Source organism: Sturnus vulgaris, chromosome 4, assembly GCF_052056855.1.
Source record: "Sturnus vulgaris isolate bStuVul1 chromosome 4, bStuVul1.hap1, whole genome shotgun sequence".
Lineage (NCBI taxonomy): Eukaryota > Metazoa > Chordata > Aves > Passeriformes > Sturnidae > Sturnus > Sturnus vulgaris.
The window spans coordinates 25117817-25140300 of NC_142246.1; the positions used below are offsets into that span (position 1 = coordinate 25117817).

At 37.8% G+C, this 22484-nt stretch overlaps 1 protein-coding gene across 5 annotated transcripts in view; it reads left to right on the forward strand.

Annotated features, from left to right (window-relative positions):
• The window catches only part of GABRB1 (gamma-aminobutyric acid type A receptor subunit beta1), a 121007-nt gene that overhangs the window by 11125 nt on the left and 87398 nt on the right, over positions 1–22484 (forward strand). Inside the window, exon 2 of one of the 5 annotated variants that reach the window (XM_088163325.1) lies at positions 316–360. The exons of the other annotated variants lie outside the window; for them this stretch is intronic. The gene's annotated coding sequence lies outside the window, so the exon portion shown is untranslated. The remainder of the gene's footprint in view (positions 1–315; positions 361–22484) is intronic. 5 annotated transcript variants of the gene reach the window in all.

Sequence of the window (22484 nt, forward strand, 5' to 3'; positions counted from 1 at the left end):
AACTTCAGTCATCACAGTACTTTGCCCAGTACAGTAGGTTTCCAGATGAACATAGTGAATGTAAGAATAGAGAGAAGTTTCTGAATACCACACAGCATCATGCATACTTTGTCAGCATTACTTTTCAAAGCACATACAATTCTGTGCTGGCTTGGGAAATCTTCATGTATTCATTATTTATTTAGCTTACATATTCACTCTAATATTTAAGAATATATTGTTTACAGATGATTTCACAGGAGAAGACAATAATGACAGTCATTTGTCAGAAGAATCAGACATCAAAATACTAAGCTTTCTCTTTTTTCTGTTTAGTGTTTGATGCCACTAAACACCTATTTCTTGTGATTAACAGAACAGGTAAGCAACTTGCATGATTATTCTGTTAGTAAGGCTATTTAACCTTACTTAATTTCAGAATATTATTTTCCCAGTTTTTGGAATATGATAACAACATGTAAAAGCAGAAGGTTTTGCTAATCATTAAAGAGGTGGCAGATTTTCACATTTATCCCTCAGTCATCATATTGCCTTTTGCAAGATATTACACGGCTGGCATGTGGGGAGGAAGAAACAATAAAGACCGGCACAAATTCTGCTTTCTGTCTCGCAAACTTACCAGGGCAGTTAGTATGAGCAAAAGTTTCCCTCTGTGGAAAAGACATTTTTCTTTATGTATTTGTGAAAGAGTTTTAGTGCACCCTAACAAACAATAGCCTTCATGCAAAGTGTGTGGCTGATAAATGAAAATACTCTTCCCAGGCCTGCCATTCTTATTTCTAAAGTGAACACTTACTTCACTGGGTACTCTGTCAGTGCCAGGCCCAATGTGCCCTTTGACAAAAAATTGTCTGTAGCAACTCTGCATTGCAGTTTCAGCCCTTTAGCCTCTTGGTAATTCGTGTCTTATGTCGGGAGCAGCACTTTTAAAGTCAACCATCCCTGAGGGGTAGAATTATGTGGATACCTAGTTTAGTTCCTGGGTAGATGAGGAGGTCAAGTACTTCAATTCCAAAACGCTGCTACTGATGTGCTGGAATGAGAATTAAGTGCAGTGGTGCCAAATATCTTCAGTTGCTATCAGCCTATTCACCAGAGAGGTAATGCATGTTCCTTAAATTGATTAAGAGGAAAGTTTTCCTCCCTCTTCTAAACAATTTGTTTGAAGTATTCTTATCTCTCTCTCTCTCTCTCTATTAATCCTATCATACAAAGTCATCCTGATATTTCTTCAAAGTTAGGAGGCTAAAGTTAGGCAGTATGAAGACCCTGACAAGGATTCTTTTTCCCTGCCTTATAATATGTTGCTCCTTAAATTCAAAGCAAATTTAAAGCTGAGCACATTTTGGCTCAGCAATTCTTATTCTCATGATTCAAGCATTACCACATTATTAGACCAGTTGCACAAGTAATGTAAAGGTGTCTGAAAACTATGGATATTAGTGTGTTTTGGTGCATAAAATTGCTTCTTGGACTCATTCTTTTGGTCATGTCTCTATGAGAAAGACCAGTCAAAGGCAACACAAGGTAATATGACTGGTGTGTACCAACTGGAAATTTTCATGCACTTGACAAGAAGTTCCAATAACTGAGTGAACTGTTGTTATAGCTGGTTAAAGATACTGAATGAATAACAGGACCTAAGAATGACAAGATACTTGGATCCATGTCAAAAATTGATACATTTGTTAAAAGTATGAAATGAGAGAAGTTATTTTACTTAGTCCATCCACTAAGTGAGCAGAATCCTGCCTTTCATTGTGTATTTACTGTTCTTACTCCAAGCCAGTCTCAAAATCTCCAGCAGCTAAATCCGAGCATTGTTGGGCAAACCTTCCCTACCTCAGGGTGTTCCCCTTGACTCCAAGACATTATTTCTCATCTATACATTTTATGACTTTTGTATCACATATAAATATCTTCTTCTTTCAGGAAAGGAAAGGAGTAATTTTCTCTCCTTTATTTTACATTTCATAGTGCTTTTTTTTCCCCCAAGTTTTTTTCTCTGATATGATATCTTTAAAATCAATGGCCATTTTACTTATTTTCAAGTTAATAAAACAGCGCATCATATGCCACTGCAAGTGCCAGCCTGTGTAAGGATCTGCTTTAGGCAGTTTGATGCATGCTTAGCTATGATCCTGCTTCCTAGGTGTATTTTCAGACGTTGCTGAGAAAACATAACCACTGATGTGTAAAGCCATTACACATCAGAGGAGCAGTCCATTTTGGAGTCATACTTTTCACTACACATTGACATTGGATCGGAAGCTTTGCTCACCAACACTGTTGTAAGTTGGCTTTCACTAGTCTGAAATGAAGGAGTCATATTCAGATGAAAGAAGGAGGGCAAGCAGACAAAGTGTATTTTCAAAAGCCGACTTCTGCATATGCATGTATTCCAGAACAAAGTGTCTTTCAGATGTTGGATGGAAAATAATTGCAATTCAGTGTATCACTCCCAAATCTCCTCATTTCCCTGTAATTGTGTTCCTTACAGCACAGCCCTACTGTTTTTTTTATACTATAAATAATATTTAATTAATTCTGTTTTCATGTCTGTTCTTACATCTAAGCAATCTTACCTAAATGTACTTGCAACCTGTTTATTTTAATACATGACTTCCTGCTCAACTTTCTGGTTGTCATCCTGGAAAATGATATATATTAAATTTGTTTGTGAAATGAACTAGGAGTAAACAGGTTTAAGATACTTTGCTGGCATAAATTATTTCTCAACAAGTTCTTAGGTACTCTGACTGAAGTAAATTTGGAACCAACATCTTTGAGATAAGTGATGCCTTCCAGGCATCATAAGGATGTAGATGAAAGGCTTTGACCACTCAGCCTGGGTGTTACTGCAGACCTGAAACAACCAAATTCCTGGAGAGAGTGTATTCTCCACAGTATGAATTCTAGTAGATAGGCAACTTCTATCTTGCTTTCCACATCAGTGCCAAGAATGAATTTCCATGCAAGGCTGAGTGAAAATATGTTACAACAAGATAAATAAACACATTTTTTAGTGTCAGGAATCCAGCTAATATTCTCAGGGTTGGGTTTTCCATTGAATATGCAGTAGTAGGCTATCACCAAATCTTTTTTTTCATATTCAATATCTTCTGACACATGAGGTATGCACAAAGGGGCAGCCAAGCTGAAAGCTCACAGGCTGTCTGATTCATTGTCATAGAAGTGAGCAAAAGAACACCTGCATGGCAGATGTGAAGGGGGACTTCTGGTGTCTTCTAGGAGGATACCCAGCTGGAGTTTACTTATGGACCTACTGAAATCAGCCTGCACTTCGAGAGACATTTAGATGGCATTCAATGGTTTTTGTCTGGTTCCAGGGAGAACACTGACGTTTTGAAATGGCACTGGAAGCAAGAAAAGCAGTGTATGAGCCTTCAGTCCAGACAGTGAGGCACACCTTAGAGCCAGGCCAGGAATGGTACTTAAAAAGAAACCAGAACAAAACAGTCGTCTTCTCTCCAGCATGTTTCTGAGTTTGGTGAAGGTGGGCAGTATGTTACCCTGAAGTGGATTCTAAGCATCAAGCTAGAATATGTTTCTCACCTTAGCAGGGAGTGATATAATAGCTTGATAGCAGGCATGGGCAATTTCTCAGTTTCTTTGTAGTCATGATACACCCAGACAGTCTTATTGACAATTTGAGTTCAGAGTCAAGTGATGAAAATGTATCAGAGGATCAGTGAAATGTATTTCAGAAAGGATCAGCAGAAATCATGTAAATAGTATGATAATAATGTGCCTAGAGCATGCCAGACTGAAATATAAATACTAGATGGTGTATTGTATATAATCTGTCATAGTACAATCAAATTTTTAAAAATAAATGCATTTTTTATTAAAGTAAAAGATGGTTTCTGAGCAACAAAATCTCTCAGAAGAGATTAAACATTAAAAATTAAATACAAAGCAATTGCTTTTTTGTCCATCTCTGTTAACAGATTAAATCGCTACTATCTAGATACATGTAAGCATAATATAATCTAAAGATAAATACAAAATGTAATTTAACCTTTTTTTAATTTCTTTTTAAATTTAATTTTATTTTATAAAATGTTTTATTAGCTGGATGGGAAAAGATGGCCAAGAAAATTTTCTTTCAAAAGAGAGCTCTCTGCATTCTGCTGTTCCATGGCTCTCGTCTCTTGTCCTCATCCCTTGCTGTATCTCAGATGATAAAAAGACAGAACCAGTGTTTCAATAACCAGTGCTAGAGGTGTTTGCTCGGGTAGCTGCATAACCAGGGATTTGAGCAGGAGGATTATGTCGGAAGTATGGTGGGGAAACGCTGTCTTGAAAAATGATTCCTAAATTCCTGTATTTATTTAGTGATTATCATTAACATAAAAGGCCTAGATTATGCTAGGGACTTGGTATAAACTCTGGAAAATGGGATGGAATAGTCCAAAGCATCACTTGACTCTTCATTGCTAAACAAACAGAGCAAAAGCAAAATTCACTGAAATCTTCCCAAAGATGAGAATCAACCCTGTGGTGCTCTATCATGGTTGTGAACTAAAACAAATTCCCAACTCCTTGCTCCAAAACATGTTTTGTAAACCAGACAGTACCAGTAACTGACCATGATCTCAAACAGTGTTGTGAAATTTACTCTTAGCTTTCCTGCTATTTCTACACAAAGATACAATTTTTTTGAAATGTAATCAAAATACTCTGATTCATTTTCTATATAATCAAAATACTATGACTCAGTTTCTGTCTCCCTTTAGAGTGTTCCGTGGAAAACATCTCTTGATGAACTAAATAGTAAATGAAAACACAATGCAATGCAGAAATCCAAATTTTATCCTGAAGATTTTATAAACCATTCTTCCTGTACCTCTGGCAGTCATTGTTTCTTTATGTTTCCCATGTTTTCAAATGAGTATTACTGGTTTTCTTGTAGGATCCTTTGAAGTCTTCTTCAGTTGGCATTTGCTGCAAACAAATTGTCAGTGTACAAAAATCTGTTGCAAAAAATACTTCAAAACCCATTAATCTATCCCTTGCTTTCCACTACAAGTATTTGCATCTGTTGCAGTACGATAGTTGACCAGCAACTAAAGAACTGTCTGTATATTGCACTCTCCAAGCAAAACAACCTTTAAAAATAATAGATACTTGTAAAAAAAGTAATTTCCTAAAGAGGTATGACTGTTTGGCCACAGTTATTTAAACATTTAGTCAAAATTGTGAATCAGGCAAAGAAATGTTATCTGGTAACAAAAAATTACACAGGACAGTGATCAAGGACATCATATATGAAGTTGTTACGGATCATGTAAAAGGCAATGGTGTTCTTTCCTGAACCAGGACTAGAAAGGAAAGCTGTTCTTAGGCTATGATTCTAGATAGCCTGATTCAGTTCCTAAGTCAGCTGTAGAGTTGCAGTAGTATTTTATGTAGCAATATTATTTTCTTTTGCTGAATGTCTGAGCTTTTCAACATGACCACTTATTGCAACATCCATCAGATTTATTGCTAAAGGACTGGATGATATTTTATGATACTTCTGATTTCATTTTAAAAGAAGAATTACCTAAATTAATTTCACAGCATAAGAACTAGAGTCACAAATAAGGATTTATTTCTCTGTATGATTGTCCTGGTTTAGGGCAAATTTGGGAGGAAACCTCTGAATGGGGTCCCTCTAGGAAAAAAGATCCAAGCAGTCCCTCCCCTAGTCGGCTCAGGGGAAAAAAAGAAAAGAGAAGTGGAAAAAAGAAAAACTGTTTATCCAACAGGCAACACACCTCCCAGCACAAAAATGAACAATATCAAACAGCAAAACCTCTCGCCATTCCGAGGAGATGGCAGATTTAGAAGAGTTCTTTCCGTGGCTGCCCGGCTCACTCAGGCTGTTCTCAGTCCCTCCTGTGCTGGGGAATGCTGCGGCCCAGGCCAGGCCCGGTGGGACACAGGTGGGAGCTCCCGGTGCTCTTCTGGGTTTTCAGTCCAGAGCCGGTTCAAACAGTTCCAGGAAGAAAAAGAAAAGAGGGGAAAAAAAAGCCAGTTAGCTTCTTTGCCTCAGCTAGCCAGAAAAACTAACCAAGAGCAAAGGAGAGCTCTCTCTCACTGTCCACCGCAGACAACACAGTCTGTGTGCAGGAATGCGGGGGAGCCCTTGCAGTCTCTGATAACAAATTCTGCATTTCTTCTTTCCCCCCCTTCACTCCTGAAACCAGTCTTAAAGTTGCAGAATTTAATATTCAACATCAACAGAACAGACGACTTGGGGATACAGGCATCATACAGTCACCCCAAGACAATGATAGATGTATTTCTGCATCTGTATTTTCATGTTTTATTAGGTGATTATGGTTTGCTTCCAGCATTTTCAAATAATGAAGGAGTTTCTTTGAATGATTATAATTCAAGTTTCTAATCACTTGAGAATTAATTTTTCCTCACACAGTTGGGGAAAAAAGTGGTTAAGAGGATTATTTTATGAAAGAAAATACCTACAAATATGCATTTTTCATAAAAATTCTCTTCTATCCTATTGATCATAACCTGAGACTTAAACTACTAATATCTACTGGACTTGCACACATTAGCAAAAAAACCCAAACAAACAGGGTTTTATGGAGTCTCCAAGTCTTCCACCATTTTGTCTTTTCTGTAAATTTCTGTAATCTGTAAATTGATTATAGAACAGCAAGAAAAAAAAGCAATTTTGTTTTCACTGAGTGAGTCTGACAAGTTTGTGAAACCAGTGATATAATTTGTTTCTATGGTGGGCCACAGAAAGACAACTGGTTTTTTAGTTTCTTTTCCATAATTCACCTATTCTGGAATGAAAACAACTGGAAGCAGTATCAAGTAAAAATCTTTCCTGAATTTAGCTAAGGTGATGCTGGCCAACATGGACAGAGAGCAAGATTTGTTGGTACAGCACTTAGTCACAGTGTTCTCTTACATTTACTTTTAGTTTCTTTGGGAAGTTCTGCTATAAACTACTGTTTGGTTCAGAATATCTGAAAATGCAGAAGACAGTATAATGATGAAGACTGGAGGGAAAGACATGAAAGAGATGCAGAATTGCTTATAATTTTTCTAAATGTTGACATTTCAGAAATGCTGGGCTTCCCTATTTCTACATAGCAGTAATGTTTTTTCCTTTCCCCATTATGTTGTTCTTGGTCAAACCGTAGGTTCATCCACTCCTTTTGCTCAGCTTGCAAAAATCTCTGCTTCTCCATTACAGTGGTATTGAAAGGTTTAGTTGTGAAGAAGAAACAGAAGGAAAATTTAACAGTTCGGTTTTTCAGAGGCGTTCCTTTAGTGATTGCCAGCGAGGCAAATTATACATACAAATAAACACAAATAACTCATAAAGGAAAATCAAATAAATAAATAAAACCCTATGACTTGTGGCTCCCCTTTGCTGTGCAGGATGCTGTCTATCAGTAATAATTCAAGAGTGCAGCCATTAAGTTCAGCGTTTCCTCTGTGTTCAAATCTGAGTAATTTTCTAGCTATCTGTAAATCTGCCATTGGGTAAAAAGTATCAGTGGTATTATTCAATTTCTGTACAGGTCTCATAACCTGTGACACAGATCAAGTCTTCTAACATGCTTTTCTACATTAGAGCTATAAGCATCTTTCAATAACTTTGGTAACAAAAGATGTGATTATTAAAAAGTACCTTTTAAAGGTATTGAAGTAATTTGTTAAAACGTGTCAGAGAGTATTTGCTCACTGTCTAACCAACATCTCTTTGGAGCAAGTAGGAGTTGCTCTCTTTTCTCTTTTGAAGGATTGTTCAAAAATAATTCAAAATTTAGCACAAATAGTTGAAGAATCAAAGCATACTGTTTTCTCAACCAGTTTGAAGTCTCTAAATCTCTTCAAATTTAGCTCTGTCACTTATTTAGTGTTTGGACTGTAGCCCAGACAGTGAGTAGGAATAGCAAAGACCAGTCCACAAACAGGAGGAGCTGTAATCAAGTTCCCAGTCCCATTCCCAAGCCCATTCTAGTTATTACAGCCTCAACACCACTGAATTCTCCCAGGTAAGTCAACAATAACTCCACCAGGGGTGTGGAGTATATACCGGGGGGTTATACCAACAACAGAGAAATCAGTATCAAGTTTAAGAACTACAGTAACAAAATACTGGCTTCTCTTGCATTTCAAAGGCTCATATAATGCTGATGCTCTTTGATTATGCTGTTTTTTTCAATACAGCTATGAAACACTGAGAATCAAAAAGAATACACACTTGGTATACTTGAGATACTGTTTTCCTGGAAAGGTTTCTAAAGAAAATGGGACAAGGTCAGTACTTTATTATGCATAGCCCAGTTAAGATGTATGACAATATATTTCGGTAATGAATATTAACTGAAAAAAAAGGTGATTTCAGGTAAATAAGGTAAATATCTTAAAGCTTGAAAATTATCTTTGTTGAAAAGAGAATGATTATTTTTTAAAAATCACATTAACTAATCAACTACATTTTTGGAAACCAATAAAAACTTCAAACAGAAACTTTATGACTCTCTGACTGAAAAAAATATACTGCCTTGACTAAAAAGAAAAGAGGCAAAAAAGGAAGTGATTACAGGCTGAGAATTTATATTCCAAGTTTTAGTTGGATGGTTGTATTGTAAACTCCTCAGATTCATTTTGTTCACACTGCCAAGAATTACTCTAATGTAGTAGATGAGAATTGCTCTAATGTATTACTGTTGGCTGGAAGTAATTATTTTAATTCAAAGAACGAATGACATTTGCTAGTATTGCCATGCAGCTTTATTGCAGCTTTGAAAATAGATGGGAATACTCAGTGTTGTGGCATTCTAAACAGACTAAATTTAGAGCCCTGTTCCCTGCCCTTTCCACTCTGTTTCATGCGACCAAATCTGAATTAGCAGCACTTTGTGTCAGGCCTGCAGTGGTGTGATTGAGTAGGTGGAATGGCACCTTGAATTACAGACTCTAGAGCATACCTGGAGAATGTGAGGTATCCAAGACAATGATTGGTCACCCTGTGATGGACTGTAAGGTAATCATGAAGCTAATCCCTTTCCAGGGATTCCATGTTACAGAGGATAACATGAAGATACTAGTTTTAGTCTGGAAGCAGGGAAGCCATATCTTTCAGCACTGTGCCCAAAATAATTAATCCAGACTCAGCAGGGATTGCTAATTTTGCCTTGGCATCCAGAAATACGGCTATATCACTTCTCTTTTGGTACAGACATGGGTCAGAAGCAGTTTAGGTTGCTTGTACCAAGACTCTTAGCAAGAGTCACATGCATGAAATTAAAGCATGGGGTCAGCTCACTCAACCTAACCTAGCCCGGCAGAAGTTGTCGTCCTAACTGAATGCTCATGGTGTGGACATGCAAGCCAGATGTTTGTCATGCAAACCAGATGTTTGTCACAGAGGAGAAAAGCACAGTAATGTTATCTTTTCACTTGGCTGCCTTTGGGCTTGAGCAGTTGTGCAAAACACAATTTCCGTGTTCTAGAGTAACTGATTTCACACATCCTTAAGGAATGGACTGAACAAAATTATCCTGTTGATGTCCTAAGCTGCTCCTGTAGAAGTAATTGCATGTTTTCAAGTAAGAAAACATGAGGTGTAACATATCTGAGGTCCTGCCCTATCTCCATAAATGCCTACAATAAAAATCACAGTAATACCAGATTAAAATGTTTGCATATGCAATTCTGGGGGGAATTCTCTTTCCCCAGGAGTTAAGCAGAAATCCAGCAAACTTACAAAGTAGAAATGTATGAAAACTCACAATTAAAATCATCTTTCATTGTCTTGGCAAGGAGTAAGGACTGGACATATTCCATTGTCAAGGGGGGCTTCTTCCCCTGTCTAGAAGTCTATGCAAGAACCTATATTACAAATTTTTAGTACACATTTGTGTGACCACATTTTCAGCAGAGGTAAGAATAACAAAGAAGCTAAATCATAAAGATTATTTTTATTAAGAGAAACAATATATTTCTCTGGATTTTCTACAGTGAAGTTGTAAAACCTCCCCAGAAAGATAAAAGAAGCCTGCTTAGAAGATTATTTGGATATTTGAAGTCCCTCTGTACCAAATGTGCAGACAGGCTTTATTTTTCAGATGACTAATTTCTTAATATTAAGTCCTTTCTCAAAGATACTAAAATCTTGCAGCAATACAGCAGTAGCCACAAGGATTATAAACAGGAATCTGTCTAATAAATAATTTGTTAGCTTTCTCTAGTCTTGTAGCAAATTCATCATCAGAATACATGGTGTGTGTAATTCAAAATGAAATACATACCCGACAGCTCTGCATGAGTGGTTGTACTGGGAATTACAGACTGTATAGCACATGCAGCATCCTGTTCCTTTGTGACTGCATGTGCTATAAAAAGGGTGTGAGGCAGGAAGTCAGTAGTTCCCACTGCTTCACCACATGATTCCCAATGGGCTGGTGCAATGTATGGGAACATGACCGTTATTCCTTACTGGCTTGTGGTTCCCAGACAGAACAGGTTAAAACAGAGCTCTGAAAGCTGTGATTAGTGATGGCAAAGGCTCACACAAAATAAGCTGTTACCTAAACTCAGCAAGTGCTGACCACAGAAAATTTGTAGCCATAAACACAGGAGGGAAATCCTGTTGTTCTCCCAGCAGTGACCCCAACTCTACTCCAGATTCAAGGCCCTCTCCCCATGCATCCCTGAAGGCAATTTCCTCTTGCAATGCACCCCTGCTTCTGCTCTGCTTGCCAGTGCTGACACAGAATGAAAAGGCTGTGCAGTTAAAGCTGCTTTGGTGGGAGGGAGAGGCAGCTGGCAACCTTCTCCTCACATTCCTGCAGACAGCAGGGCATGGTGTGGGTACGAAAGCTCAGTATTGGCAGGGAAAGCAGCTGCTTTAGCTGTAACTGAATACACAAACAGACACAAGTGTAGAAATGGAGCTCATTCGGCCTTTGCTTCCAACCTATGCAGGTAGATGGTGCCTGACAGAGCCACACTCTTGCAGATGTGAAACTGAATTTTGTCAAAATTAGTGAGTTATCTTATCTTCAAGGCAGTAAATTTATTTGTTTGTACTGATACGAAGCCTGCAGTCCACTGGGTATATGGGTGGATATGAACCAGATCATACTGCATCTTCCATGTGCTTTTCACAACAGAAGGCTACAGATCCTAACACAGATCCTTTGCCACAAGGAGGATCTGTTTGCTGTCATTGCACATGTCCTGCACAATTTTCAAGATGTGATTTCACTATGCTGAATCCATAAAGACCAAGGAACACTTACATATGAAATAAGCTTAAGTTTCCTATGCTTGAATTTCCATACAGCCTGCCTTCTGACTCCAGCGGTCTTCTCATATTTTTTTTTCTCATACTCATACTTTTTGGCTGGTATAAGGGTTAACTCTAAAGGAAAAAGAGTATCTCAAATTCATCCTAGAAGAGTTAATTCATTTTCCAAAAGAGAAATTTGCAAAAGAACCTAGAACCTGAACTCATCCTTCCATCTGCAGTCCCAGGAAAGCAGCATCTGTCTAGAGGGTTAGGCTTGGATTCAAATAGAGAATTTGCTGCAGCTATTAATGACGTAAAAATAGTTTAATTTTTTACATTAGGTCTCTCGTTTCTTCTGCTACCTAACAAAAGCTTTTCAGATTTTTGAAGAGCAATTATGAAGGCCTAAAATGTATAAACTCACCTACTCACCTATTGTGAGCCTTGTTTGTGTTCTACCAAGGTAGAAATTTTCACATCAAAGCACAGCCCCATAGGTGTTTGGAATATGGTCCAAATAATAATCTAAGCTCATTTTTACAGTTGTAGAGAAAGAAATGCCTGCCCAGCAAGTTACCAATCAATTTGTCATTTTAAGATGCATAAAAAGTCTGTCAAAGGTATGATGAGAAATATTCTACTTTTAAGTGAAATAACACATCATATAAAGAGAAAAAAATTATTTATTAAATGATGGGGACAATTTTCGTGAGATAGTGAGCAAGGGGAAAATTCAAGAATCAGCAATAAAATACATCAATAAGCCAGGGTAATTGAATCAGTTGCAAATGTTACTAGACATTTTTCTCCATTCTCAATCTGAAGCAGTGAGTGGCTGTAGCAAAGCTCTTTTTGGAGACACTCTCCAGTTCCATATTTGCTGGAAATGGCGTGACAAAAACACCCTGATGTGCATTTAAACACACACCCACACTCTCAGTGGTCCCAGTTACGTAAGAGTATGAAGCAATTAAAGCCTCCTGGGAAGAAATAATGTTATTTATTGCAGCTAATTTTATGCCTCCTTCTTACATGCAGTGCTTCTTGAAACCACAGTTTTTGTGTGCCCCATCCCTGTGCTGGGAGGAGGCATTTCATGCCATGGCTTCAAGTCCCTTTGGTCCCAATGCTGCAGCCCGGGAATGAACAGGGAGCACAGTAATGCTTCTCCTGCCTATGCACTTGATTTCTCAAGCATGGAAATGGAGTCGGGAAGACAGAACAAATCACAGTAATTTCAGATGTTGTCAGGCTTAATTTGTAGACTTAATTTGTGTAATTAAGTCATAGAAGCAATAGGTCTTAGGGGCATCTGATGCCGTCAGACTTGCATTGCTGAGTTAAAAAATAAGATACTGTTTTTCTGTGTGCATTTCAAATTAAAATTACTTTCAGCTGAAGAAAACGTCATTCAAGGCTTATGGGACTGAAATTTGAAGGTGTGGTGGCAGTTAAGAGACTCAAAATAACAAATTATAAAAAGGCAAAAACTATGTAACTTTCTGTAAAAAAAGGTATGTCAAACATAAAAACATAAAAAGAACTGTACTAATCAAGTTACATTTGATAGGAAAAAATGCTGCACCTTACTGCCCTCTGTTTAAGTGTTAATGATGCAATCAGAGCACTTAGGTTTTTTTGTTGATAAACCTTCAAAACAGGGAGATATGTTCATTTTTGCTGTTCATTTTTTTGTTCATTCAAAAACCAGGTTCCCTGAGTTCAGTTCCTCTCTGGACTAAATAGACTGTGTGTGTTATCACAAGGAGTTTATTTGAAATAGTTTGATAATAATGAATGAAGCATTTGCTAGAATGCTTCAGAAGTTCCATTAGAACTAGTTAGTTATTAATTAGTTAGTTAGTTAATTTAGTTAGAAATATACCATTTTTTCTAAACTAGTCTTCTTCTATGTTGCCAAGTACTTCATCATGGATTTTGCTAGGAGTAAGAATATCCCAAAAATCTTTTAGTCCATACTTCTGACAGGTTTTGCTCTTTTTCCTGTGAAGACCCTGTGGTTGCTCAATGACTAGTGTTTCTGAAAGACTTTTTAAATTTTTTACCATCTTCCAGTATCGTTCACAGGGCCAAAAGTAGCATTTCCAATTAATTAATCTGTGAATGAGAACAGCTTCCCTGAGGTGGTATTACATTGTGCTCTAACCCTTAGCTTTTGTTCAGTTCACTTTGCTCAGCAACTAACTGGTTGCAAATATTTTGTCTTGACTCCATCTTCTGCTTTCATGTTGAGCTGATATATAATGCAGTTGGAAAAAAACCAAATCAGATGGTAAATGAAATGATGAGTAACCAACTTGGAACAAGTAGGTTCAATACCTATGCTTCACCTGATAAGCAGTATCTGCAGCCCCCTCCCCTAGGTCCTAAAACACTTCCTTTCTCTTCCATCATTGCAACTACCCCTCTACCTTTTTTTTCTGCCATGCCCTCATTTTTTTCCCCCCTGTGATGCCCAGTCCTCACACAGGGCTTGGCAGCTTTCTTCATTTGCACTCTGGCTGGCTGGCCAATGTGCTGAACAGCACCGTGGGCATCTTAACAGCTGTCCACTTTCATATGCCACATATTGAGCATAGCATACCATAATAGATAAGATTTATTTAATGTTTAACGGGAAATCAGCCAGAAGTCAATAACCAAACCAGCCTCCAATTGGTCCCATCAACTCACAGAGGAAGTTCTCATAGAGAAAAACTTCTCTGGCTCTGCCCTTCCCCAGGTGTAACCAGCACATTCCACCCCTCACAACGTGAATACACATTTTAAAATTATTATCAAAATTACATTCAACTTACTACATTAAACAGGAAAAAAAAAGAAATTTAACATTTACCACCACTTCTAGATATTTCACAATTATCATAATATAAACTTTCTGCTATTATTCTAATTTTATAATCTAATACGTGCTTTGCCTTTACTCCTTTTAATTGATCCCACCTTACAACTTTATTAATTGCCCACATTCTCCACCAAAAATGTTTTGGTTTAATTTGATTTTCTTGGCCAACACACTAATAATGTTATAGTTTTGATTTGCTAAATTAAGTATACTTTTTTTTTTGTTGTGAGACAGAACCAGGAGCAAAAGCAAGACAGGCTTAAAACTTTAAAAGGGTAAAAAATATTATTAACTACACAAAGAAAGAGAAAAAAAAACAAATTCAGAATAAGATCTTAAGACTACTTTTTCCTCCTCTTTCTTAGCTTTTATAACAACAAAACAAACATACAAAAAACTAGTTCAGTCAGTTTTTAACTTAAATAGTCTTTCAGTTTACTTCGGAGAGAGAAGTTTTCTCTTGTTAGGTCATAGGGACTTTTTCACAAGGAGGGAAAAAACTAGTTTTCTCGTGGCTTTACTTTTATGATGTGCATCTGCCTGGGAAAAAACTTGCAAGTCATGAAGCTCTTTTTATTTTCCCAGCCTTCCTAAAGCTGTGCTTATGAGCCATGTTAAATTTATGGGGTATTTACTTTTAAGAATGAACTGCTCTAAAACAAAAATTCTCTTCATCTCTCTTTCTCTCTGTTCATGCTTTATTTTCAGAAATAGAGATCTCTTTTTCTCCTTGGGGCAAAAGGATCTTTAACATAGGGGCTTTTGGTCAACAATCTATCAAATGGAACACTTCAACTTTCCCATGTTTTTCTCCATGTTTTATAGGAATATTCAGTGTAATATCAGTTCATCCCTACAACTGTACAAAAGGATTTTTAGCCAAATTTCATAGCATCTTCTCATTCTTTTTTTGTGTCAAAATAAACTTAGCTTTTCTGTTCTTTTTTCTTCTAACTTAGGGGATAATTGAAAAGTCTGCAAGTTTTATCTGAGCATTAAAAGAGTTAAAATTTTACACAGAAAAATATAAAGACTGTGGCCAAGCCATGCTGGAGCTGTGTCAGGATCTCAGAACACTCTGGCTGTGCTAGAAACGGCAGCGGCCGCGCTGGAGAGGGGGAGGAGGGGGAATGGCTGGGACCTCACTCAGCCTCCCTGGGTCTCAGCTACAGCACCCACTGTTGATGGCCACCCCTCCTCCCATGGAGCCAGGCAAGCCCTGTCACCTCCACTGCTGCCAGAAGAGAAAGAGAGCTTTTTTCCGGGTTACCTCCTTCAAAATGTGTTTTCACGGAGCAAACTAACTTTCTCTAATTGTTTGTTTAGGCTTTCAGTGACCAAACCAGCCTCCAATTGGTCCCATCAACTCACAGAGGAAGTTCTCATAGAGAAAAACTTCTCTGACTCTGCCCTTCCCCAAGTGTAACCAGCACAGTATACAACTTGAATGTGTCATTTACTGAATCACATCACACTTTCTTGAGGCTGTTTTTTGAGTTTATCAAGATTATGACACAAATACAAGATAGGTAAAGACAGTGCAGAATCTTTTCTGTCCTTACAGTCATTGCTTTTTCTATTACAGACAAATTTAAACAAATCCCCCCCCCCAAAAAAACCAAACCAAACCAAAAAACAACAAAAAAAAAATCAACAAACCAAAGCAAAAAAAAAACACACAAAAAAACCCCAAACAGTTTGTCACTAAATGTGTTTAAGATTGAATTCACTACTATTGTGATAGGCTTCTATCTTAAAATTTCTTTATAACATTCTTATAGAGAGTGACAATTTCCAGTGATATTTTCTCCCATAGAAAGAATGCTAAAAACACACAAAATTAAGCCAGAATGGGAAGTCAGTCTTCTCAGTGTCTCTGATAGTTTACAAGTTAATATAAACTCACTTAAAATAACCATGAGGAAGTCACAAGCCACAATATTTTAGTACTGCACTTGGTCACTTAAAAACACGAAATACTTTTTTAATATCTTTTTTTTTTGAGCTATAGAGAAAGCTTGGTTTGTTGAACTTCTTGTACTGTAACAGAATCCAAGAGAAATAGTCCAGCTCATAACATATCAAATTAGACATAATTATTGAAGCAAGAGATGCTGCACTCTCTCTGCTTATAACAAAGGATGGAAAGTAATTTAAAAGGGTAATGCAGGAATCAGCACAGTATTTTTTCTGTGTAATATTTAGGATAATGTGTTCAACTCCTTTTTTACAGTATTACAGCATACACATCAAAATACTTCAAGAAGTATAATATTAAACAAAGATTGGAATTTCCAAATTTCAAGTTCAAATGCCATTGGAAACAATGATGTACTTGCATTATCTTAAAATAAATGTGATTAGTGGGCAAAGATTAGAAAGAAAAGTTAAGGCCTTAAATCAGTCTTGCTAAATATCTGTAATCATGTAACATCCAAAATGTTTATCCAGAATAAAATAATCTGAGATCTGTATAGAGGTACATTAAAGCAGCTTGTCAAAATTGAGAATATCTCCACTTACTCATATTTTAATACTGAGACAGAATAAGGGTTCTTCACCTCAGAAAGAAAAAATTACAGGTCATAGTCACCTTCTGCTGCAAAAGATGGAGAGCAGCTTATAGACATGGAACTCAACACAGATCATTCTCCATTCTTTCTTAATCTGTATAAGAAGGAAGGAGGTTGAGCAACAACAGCTCCCACAAACACTACCCCATCTCTCAACTCAAGTAACTCATGGTAACTTATGCAAAAAACAAATCCACAGCCCTCACCTTGCTGTGGGAGCAGGTAGGACAAGAAAAACCTGGACTGGTGTGATTTAATACCTGCCAAGGATGCTACTGCTCAGAAGATATATTTTACAGTACAAAGTAGTGCAAAATCTGTGAAGACCAACTGTGGTGTATACATGACATCCATGATAGGATGGATTTATAAAAGACAGCTCTGAGAAGTTGCTAGGTAACCGTGTCTTGTCCTCACAACTGCTGAGTGCTCATCATCTGTTCTCATGATGCTGTGCTGCATCCTCTTGTCCTTGCTCAAAATTAGTGTGTATGCAGATTTTTAAATAAAAGTAGATCTGAGATGATCTCTCTAATTTACAAAATGTTTCCTTTGCTAACCTTTTAAAAGTCTGCCCATTTCATTACACTTACACCAACCACAGGTCTTCATATCTTTATATTTCTGGGAAATTACTGCCTAGTCCTCAGTGCTCACTTTTTCTGACAGACCAATTAGGAAATTTTACAGCAGAAAACTCATCCTCTGCCTGATTTTATTAAGAGAATATATGACGTACAATATTGCATTCAAAGCATACATTCAGTATGGTGTCTACTCAAAAATAAGTATTTCAGCAACACATACAAGTAATTTTGAAGTTTAAGGATATCTGAGAAAAAACTAGCTCTGCACCAGGACTCTCAGAAGACCTGAAACAGCCTAGGGGAACAAAGATGGTAGCACCAAAACATATCCAGCTAAAAGGCAAGTTCCCCACAGCCCATCGTAAATAATAAATTCCATCTGCTGCCAACATAACATCACTGGGATTTGTATAATTGAATGTGACAGCCAAGGAACTCTGACACTAACAGTGGCTTTGCTTGGGCTTTGTTTTTTTCCAAGCATGTTAGCATGGCTTAGCCATTCCCCTGCTTCATTTCACTGTGGCATTTTGTCCTTCCTGTTGTTTTTTAAAAGCAGAGTGAGCAATACATACAGATCATTGTCATCCAGAGTTGGAAATTCAAAGCTAAGAAGTCACTCTCAGAGGAGTGATCTGGTACAGCAGCTCCTTGGGGCCTCAGATCTGAGGTGAGCACAAGGCCTCTAAAGGAACAGCTTAGCCGCCCCATCTATTCACTGTGATGCTTTACTCCCCAGCAGTGCAGGCAAAAGCTATGAAAACCTGGCTGCAAGAGCCCAAGGAAAAGAAAAAAACTCACTTTGCTATGCATAAAGGTCTCAAAAGCCATGTATCTTTGGTCAGATCCATTATAATAGGAGCTGTAACTCCAATTGATACTTGAAGTGATCCCAAACTGCCCAACAGTGGTGTCCTGCTCCTGGCAGTTTCAATCAGTTCCAGTCAGGAGAAGAGTTATTAGCTTAATAGATTCTATTCAGCCAGAAGCCAAATGTTCTCAAAAACAGCTTCTTGGGAGTAATCATCATATTCTTCTGCTGTGTTTCTTATTTTTCAATGTATTGCCCTAAGCATTCTTTGTACTATCTAGAAGTAATGACTCCATGTTAGAGAGTCTCCAAAGGCAAACAAAAGTTTTTAAGGTTGCCTTACACCCTTTCCAACAAGTGCCACAATTCAAGTGCATCTGAAACCCCTCTCACTCATGTTATAGCCACTCTTCACAAGTAGGGCAGGGACTTGCTTTTTCACCAAAGTTAAAGCTTCACAGTCATTAGGTGCCATTAGGCTGCACAGTACACCCTTGACAGAAGCCCTCCTCCACCCAGGACACGCAGTGTGCCTCTGAAGGCAGAGCATCACAACTCTACCAGGATTATCCTGCTTGAATAATTCATCACATGCTACTGCCAATGGTGTTTGTTGTTCAGGGACCTAGTTCATTAAAATTTCTTCATAACATTGGCACTTAGTATATGAAATAAAAGGCAATGGCACATCTGACCACTATTAAACCATAAAATTTTCCTTGAAATGTTTGTTAAGTTCTACTTTTTCAAGCACAAAATTGATTTTGGTGCTGACTTCAACCCATTATCCCCTGCAAATTCCCTTTTCAGTGCACAATGCAACTAATTTCAGCCTCTTTCACAGCACGTAGTACTTTCAGAAATAGTCTCTGCCCTGGTATCTTTCCAGTTCTTCAGAGTACACCTGAGTTTGCAATGTTGCTTCCTTAGATGTTGCATCTTTTGTAACCAATCACTCTCAGTCAGTATTTCAGGACATACTGGGATATGCCTTCACCCCATTATTGTGCCACTACAACACATTCCCCCATTCCAGTGAGCAGCACCTTGGTCAGCTGCCTACAGGCGCAGCAACCACACCTTTTTCTCCTCAAAGAAACACAGTATTTTCTAGAAGTTGTTATATAGTTTAGAAATCTCCTGTCCCCTGTGTATGTTTGAATCTGTTCCTTCTTCTTACAAAAGCTTATATTGCAACAGAAAAAATACTCAACAGATTTCTTTTTTCAGTCTGAAGCTTTGGTAGGAGTGATATTGGACACAAAAGGAAGAGTTCAAAGAAAACTGAGACTTTTCATATGCATATCACAGCTGTAGATTTAATCTGATTCTCTCTGCTACCATAGTGCTCTTTTTTCACTATTGTATTACATGGGCTGCCCTCAGCTGCCAGTCTTGGGTTAGGTTCAGCTATGAGCTGTTTGGAACACTAGTCTTGAAATAATTCCTTTGTAACCAGAGATTTCACTTATCACAGCTGCAGGCTGTACTATGCAACTCTCCATTTCTGTTTTGTGAATGATTTTGCAGACATTTCAAATCCTAGATCCCTAATTTGCTACTTTTGGCTAAATGTAATGCATTAAAGTCTTCTTCAGTGATTACTACTGGCTTCTCAAAACTTCCCTCTTCATAACACAACAAATTATAAAGAACAATAATTTTGATATTTGTTACCTGATAAGCACTAGATTTATTCTTCCTTGTAGTCATCTCAGTGCCAAATTAGTCAGTACAATTCTTCATTGCCACAGATTTTTACTCATTAACCTTGCTAGAATGGACCACAAAAATAACACTTCACAATATAAACCAGGAGCTGTGTGTGTGAATTTATTCCATGTGAAAAAAAAAATCCAGTCATTCCATTATTTTTTTAACTGGTTTGTAATAAAAATGTCTACAATTTTACAGTAAATAGAATAATATAATTAAGCTCTCTTTCAGTATGAGGAGTGAGTTTAGTTCATATCATACTGCTGGAACTGCTTATCTCTATATCAGATCCACTCGAGAATGGATCATCCAAAGGCTTCCTAGACACATACATGAATGCTTATTTTTAACTGCCTGTGTTGTATGGCACAACAACATCATTTTCAACAGACTCCAACATCAGAAACAAAATGACAATGCAGATTGTCATCATTCTACCTGAGCCACAGAAATTATATATAGAAGTCAAAGCTAAACATCTGGGACTCCAATAAGTGTTTTAGCTAGTTGAGCTCACCACATGCCCAGTTTGCCTCTTCAGTGAATGTCTGCAATAGAACTTTTGAACAAAAGTGTTTGTAAATTGCAAAAGTGGGAAGAAGGAGACAAGTCAGGTACCCAGAAATTTCACTGAGAAGTTAAAAAACCAAAACTCTTGCTAAAAAAGGTTTACAAGATTTTCCGGTTTTTTTCTAAAGAATAGATGCCTGAAAATTTCCCTTGCTTATAATAGATACCTGTTAATACCATATATCAGCTCAAAGTCCCCAGAGCATATCACATACTAGTTCATTTGCCTGCATTTCTCACTTCCTAGCTTGCTATGACTGTAAGGGAAAAGGTACATTACTGTTCATGAGATGTTTCTACTTTATCCCCTCTCTTTAAAACTGGTTGTTAGTTCACCCATTAACACTAACTGCAGCAGCAGAGCTATCAGATGTGGAAAGCCAATTCTCTCACAAAACATTTAGAACTTTATAGAGTAATAAGGCAGAAAGCAGCTAATGCAGCATGCAATGTGTTAGCAGAATGTGTGAAGCACTACAGCTTAGATAAACCCATTTGAGTCTAATTCACCTTTTGCATGATCTCAGTAAACATTTCAATCTACTGAATAAATGTATATTGGTGAAGGGTGGTTACCTCAGTCAGAAAAGCCAAACTCTCCTCAATAGACACTGTGGTTGCATAAACAGCCAGGATTTAAAACACTTAAAAACTGCAAACTTTTCATAAACGCTACATTGGTAAAAATTACAGAATTGTAGAGGTTGGAAGGCACCCCTAGAGGTAATTTGGTCCAACCTCTCTGCTCTATCAGGGCCATTGTCAGTGTGTTTTGCAGGACCATTCCCAGATAGCTTTTGAGTATCTCCAAGAATTGAGACCCCATGACCTCTCTTGGTAAGCTGTACCAGTGCTCAGTCACGCCTCACAGTGAAAAGCATGTTTCCTGAAATTCAGGAGAAACTTCCTGTGTTTCAGTTTGTGCCTGCTCACTATTGTCCTGTCACTGGGCACCACTGGAAGTAGCCTCTCTCTGTCCTCTTTGGCAATCCCTTCAGGCATTTACAGACATGAATGAGATTTCCCCTGAGCTTTCTCTTCTCCAGGCTAAACAGTCCCAGCTCTCACATAGGAGAGGTGCTCCTGTCCCTTAAACACCTTTGTGGCCCTTTAACTGAACTCTCTCCAGTAGTTCTATGTGTGTTTTGTTCTGAGGAGCCCAGAACTGAACACAGTATCCAGTTTTGGTCTTGCCAGAGCTAAGTAGAGAAATGATTGCCTTCACCAACCTGCTGGCAACGTGTTGCCTGAAAACACAGCCCAAGGTACCATCAACCTTCTTTGCAACATGGGCACATTTCTGGTTCATGTTCAGGCTGCTTTCCAGGTGAGCGTCCACCAGTATATGCCAGTGAATGCTGCTGTTCCTCCCCAGAGGCAGGAACTAACATTTCTTCAAACGTGTGTGTACGTGTATGTGTGTATATATATATGTATTTCCCTCTGTGATTTGCATCAAGGAATTGCAAGTTTCTTAACCAAATGTTAATTTTCTCCTGTAGGGGAGCTGCAGGGAGTGTTTTTAGTAATAAATACTAATTGAGTTGAGAGTAGCTGCCATATCCAAACTACTTGAAAGGATGAAAAGCAATTTCCCTCCTAAGCAATCCAGAAATCACTTGGGATTGCAAATCTACCAAAATTTCAAGCAGAAATGTACTAAAAGCCTTCAGAGGAGCCACATGCTTGCAGTTCCCCAGGCAATGACAAATACACTTTGCCTTGGTTCTGAATCAAAAAAAGGTCTCAAAAAAATATACTCAGCACAAAGGCACTATTTCTAGTGCCAGAGCTATAGCTTTCCAAAGGATTCAGCTGCTATGTATGTAGTAGGTGGTAGCTTAAAACGATGCCTCCAGTAGTTGAGTTCCAGCCCCTCTTTCTAGGCTGGAGGCACTATGCTGTCTTTTGTTTTGTTTCCAGTTCCCAAAGTCTACGCATTCCCAATCTGAACAAGTCTTGCAAAATTAGCAGCAAAGGAGACATTATACTGATTTATTTTTAATTTCTCTTCCTTTCTGCTTTTCTAATTAAAAAGGTAAAAGAGCCTTCAAGAGACATATCTCTTCCT